Raw genomic sequence first — 5000 nt, forward strand, 5'->3', positions numbered from 1 at the left:
TTGATCATTTGTTGCTAGTTTCCCTGTCTTGGATAGAATTTTCTCTGCCGTTGTTTGTGACCTGAATTTAATCTTAATTGGTCTGGTCTTATCTGTACTATATTTTCCGAGTCTGAATTTTTCCTCAATTTCCTTTATAATTTCTGGTTCATCTTCCTGGACTAATTTTAATAAACTGCTTACCCTTTCATTTTCCTCCTTGATTCTTGCGGTTCTATCTGGGTTATGTTTCTCTTCCATTCCTAATATAATTATACATTTCTTTTTGTCAGCTAATTCTCTTACTATATTCTCCTTCTGTCTCATCACTTTAATAACTGAGTCTTCATTATGTTCTTTCAATTGCTGTTTGACTATGTCAGTGAATGAAACCTTATTCCCTTCTTGAGTTATTCTCCAATTTTTAGCTTCTGTAGCTATTTTCTCACTGTTTTCATTACTATTCTTCTTCAATTTCTCATTCTCCTCCTTTACATTTCCTAACTGTCTTTTTAGGTCCTCTACTTCTTCAGTTAAGTTTCTGTTAGCCTTCTCTAGTTGTTCCAATCTTTCAATTCTTTGTAGAATGGAGCCTACATTACCTAACTTACGTTCCAAGTCCTCGATCACCTTATCAACTCTCTCCTCTAGTCTTATCAGTCTGGGGGGGGTTGTGTCCCCCCCACCCTCTTTAAATCCCTGGAACATATTCTCGTCACTTTCTACTGTATTTCTCCTTTCTATACTTCTAATCTTTACATTTTTATTTGCCATTTCGTTATCCGGTGGTCGTTTCATGTTGATCTTCCGCCCGTCTGCCTGGGCCAAGTCCTCCACATCCTCATTATCTTCCATTTCCCCAGTAATCCCTCCCCCTCTCCTCTTTCCTTACTTTCCCACTACCTCACGAGCAATTCCCCCCCCCCTGCAAATACAAAAAGGCACTTCTCTTTGCGTTGGTATCCTCAATCTGCACTTTTCTTCAGAGCGTTCGTCAAGCCGTCCGTTCGTTGAAAGTGTGTGTGTGTGTGTGTGTAGAGAGAGAGATAGAGAGAGAGTGAGAGTACAGGGAGAGAGGGAAAGAGGGAGGAGGGAGGGAGGAAGGGAGGGAGGGAGGGAGGGAGGGAGGTAGGTAGGCTACAACTATCTATTATGTTCGACCTTCCTCGTACAACATAACGGATGATCGGTCTTTCTCCAGAATAAGTAATTAGTAGACAGTAGTACTATGTGTATAACAATTATATATCTATAGTTATAGTGTCCATAGTTACCAAATCAATCGAGTTACTTTACTATGTGATGTTATCGTATTCAGATATCTAACTATTTCTTAATTTATTTATTTATTCACTTTGTAATCATTTGAAGTGCATCCAGAAGACCACGTCTTTTCATAATCATATAAGTAATATTTACTTATCATTAATGGTTATTCATCATGATATCTATGTTTATATAGTACTTAGTAATTAGTCTGTTGTGTTTAGAGGTGCCCTTTAGGCTGGTATTTTATTCCAGGACCAGACCTAGAATATTTTAGGATACCAGTAGGCTCCATTGGGTTTCACCAGCTTTAAGGATGATGCAATATTCCTAAATGGGGCCCAGAGGCTGAACACTATTTATCTACAGATTCTCTCAGTTTGGAATCATTAAATTCAAGTCTCCAATACTTGGAAAGGAAACGGCTTTTAAAAGTGTACCAGAATGTTAGAAATACTATTTCATTGGAATTTTTTTCAAGGTTTCAAAACTTTAGATTCAAGATATTGGAAGTTCATAGCCTTAGAGAATCCCCATAGGAATAGTTTTGTAAATGAATAAAGTTTATATAAATCCTAACTCCACCATTCTTTCCAGGCGGTTCTTCCAGACTGTTCGGTTAACAATTTCACCTCGGACTGGAACAGTGGCGTCTACTTGTCAGCGCTCCTCGACTACTGCCGTCCAGGTCTCTGCAACTCGTGGAAGACCCTCGACCCTTACAATTCGTAAGATTTGAGTGTTCGATTCCATGTTCGAATAAGCATAGATATAATCATACATAATGAAATTGCCTATGAACGTGTGTAATTGAATGTATATAATTATAAGGGGGTCTTACACTGACCATATCAGATATTTGTATGTTATATATACATGCACTCTTTTTCATTATATGAACTATAAAATACAAGGGTGTGTGTGTATGTATGGGAGCTATGCTCGTGGTGTCCCGTCTTCATATTTCGTTTTATGTAGACTGTTTTTAAATTCGTATATTGCTCTTGCACACACCACTTTCTCATCTAACTTGTTCCAAACGTCTATTACCCAGTGGGGAAAGCTGTTCTTTTTCAGGTCTCTTCTATAACTGTCTTTCTTGATTTTCTTTCCATGTCCTCTTGTATTTCTACTATCCCATTTTATTAGATCCTCTCTATCAATAGTTTCTATGCCTTTCATGATTCTATAAATAGTTATCAAGTCTCCTCTCTCTCTCTTCTTTGCTCTAATGTCTGTAGCTCAAGTTTTGCTAGTCTCTCTTCATATGATAGTTCTGAGTGTTGGTGCCAATTTCGTAATTGCTCTTTGTATTCTTTCAAGTTTTGTTATACATTTTTTGTACTTGGTGACCACGTCGTCGCTGCATACTCCAATCTTGGTCTTATCAAAGTGACTAGTATTTTCTTCACCATTTCTTCGTCCAGGTATGTAAATGCCACTTTGATTGTTCTTATTAGATTATAAGTTTCTCCAAATTTTTTTGTTTATATGTTTCTCAGGGGACATATTCATAATAATGACTCCCAGGTCCTTCTCATTTTCTACTTTTTTAATTTCTTCTCCCAATTTATATGATCCCACTATTCTTTTTTTTTTTGCATCTTCCAAATCCATTATACTACACTTTTTAATATTGAATTCCATCTCCCACTTCCTACTCCATTCCCATATTTTATTGAAATCACTCTGTAGTGAATCACAATCTTCTTCAGTGTTCACTTTTTTCAACAATTTTGCATCATCCGCAAAGAAGCTCATATAACTTTCAATTCCTTTATCCATATCATTAATACATATATAGCAAAAATTATTGGGGCCAGAACTGTTCCTTGTGGAACTCCACTTATCACTTCATCCCAATTAGAGTGTTTGTCTCTTATCTTATCACATGGACTCGGAAATTTTCTTTACGAAGAGATGCTTAGGCACCTAAACTTACACTCTGGAAAGACGCAGAGTGCGGGGTGATCTAATAGAAATGTTCAAGTGGATCAAAGGCTATAACAAGGGTGATGCAAACAAGGTAATGGGTATAAACTAAAAAGAAAAAAAAATTAAGAAGGAAATAGGCAAGAATTGGTTTACTAATAGGGTGGTCGATGAATGGAATAAACTTAGTAACCATGTAGTAAGCGCTGAAACTATCAGTTGTTTTAAGAAACGATTAGACAACATTATAGATGGGGATGACAAGTGATGATGGATACGGAGCTGCCTAGTGTAGGACCTATGGTCTCTTGCAGTCTCCTTTATTCTTATGTTCTTATTTTTCTTTCATGTAAGAAGTCTCCCATCCACTTCAGCAGTTTACCCTGTATTCCTCCTGCAGTTTCTAATTTCTTTAGCAACTTTTTATGTGGCACCTTATCAAGAGCTTTTTTTCATGTCTAGAAATGCACAATCAGCCCATCCAATAGAAACACGTTAAGTTTGTGACGCTTGATCGTCCTTGTCTAAATCCAAATTGCCTTGGATTTAGTACGTTGTTTTTTTCCAAATGCCTTACCCATCTAATTTTGATCATTCTTTCACAAATTTTAGCTATCGTACTTGTAAGAGAGACCGGTCACTAGTTAGTAGGGTCTTCTTTGTTTCCTCCTTTATATATTGGTACTATATTTACTCTTTTCCAATCTTCTGTTTATTAGACTATGTATTTTATCTGTTAGTTCATTCCTGCATTATCTCAAAATCCAGTGTGCCATTTCATCTGGTCCATGCGATTTTCTAACATCGAGATTACTCAAGTGATTCATAATTTCATACCTTGATACTTCTATCTCTTTCATAGGGGGTCTTTCTCCTCCCACTCGACATCTCTAGATTGTATGTTCTCCCTCGTAAACACCGATTTAAAATGCTTGTTCATAATTTCTGCCATTTCTATTTCCTCTGTGTATTCAATTCCTTGTAGTTTCACTAATTCTTGTTTGTTTTTCAGTTTGTTGTTTACAAATCTGTAAATTAGTTTTGGTTGATCTTTACATTTTTTCTATGACATAACTAGTATATATTTTCCATTTTTCAGGTCTTTTTTTTTTTTTTTTTCCATTTTATCCAAGCTTTATCCCTTTTGTCTTTTAACTCCTTTCATCTTTTGTTGTACCAACACTTTACATATAATTTTTCTTGTTTTTGTCTTGGAACATACTTTTCCATTACTTCTTTATAAATTTTTGTCAAAATATTCCATTTGTCTTCTACTGTTGTTTCCTCCTTGTTTATTCTTTCCCAGTGTGTTTTTTGAAAGAATTCTCTTATTTTATTTAAGAAAAAAAATTCATACATCAATCTAATCTTCCCTTTCTATATTGTTACTTTTTCATGTATTTTTCTTCATTTAGTTGCAGTTCAATCAATATGTGGTTACGTTTACTTATTGGTGTCTTATATTCAATCCTGTCCACTATTTCGGGTTCTGATATGATTATTAGGTCCAGTCTTGATGGTTCTTCCTCATTTCTATACCTAGTATTCTCTTGTATCCATTGCGTCATTGTATGTTCTATAATCATATCAAGTAGTACATTTCCCATAGGTTGTCTCCACCCTTCACTGTCATCTCTTCCCAGCAGATTTCTTTACAATTAAAGTCACCCATTATAACTATTCTTCCTCCATCTTCCATTATCTTATTTAATGTTATCCTTGTGTCTTCTAACATATTTTTGCGTTTCTCTTCCCACGAAGACGTTTTAGGAGGCACGTGATTTACTACAAACTTCCTGCTCTTCCCATCCTTGTCCTCGACT

General features: G+C 35.8%; 1 protein-coding gene across 6 annotated transcripts in view; it reads left to right on the forward strand.

Moving 5' to 3' along the window:
* Nucleotides 1-1846: 1846 nt before the first annotated feature.
* LOC143020615 (filamin-A-like) overlaps nucleotides 1847-5000 on the forward strand; it is a 379720-nt gene continuing 376566 nt past the window's right edge. For all 6 annotated transcript variants that reach the window (XM_076177057.1, XM_076177058.1, XM_076177066.1 and 3 more), the window contains exon 1: nucleotides 1847-1973. The gene's annotated coding sequence lies outside the window, so the exon portion shown is untranslated. The remainder of the gene's footprint in view (nucleotides 1974-5000) is intronic.

The sequence above is a fragment of the Oratosquilla oratoria genome, chromosome 40, assembly GCF_046742065.1.
Source record: "Oratosquilla oratoria isolate Oo_2021 chromosome 40, ASM4674206v1, whole genome shotgun sequence".
Lineage (NCBI taxonomy): Eukaryota > Metazoa > Arthropoda > Malacostraca > Stomatopoda > Squillidae > Oratosquilla > Oratosquilla oratoria.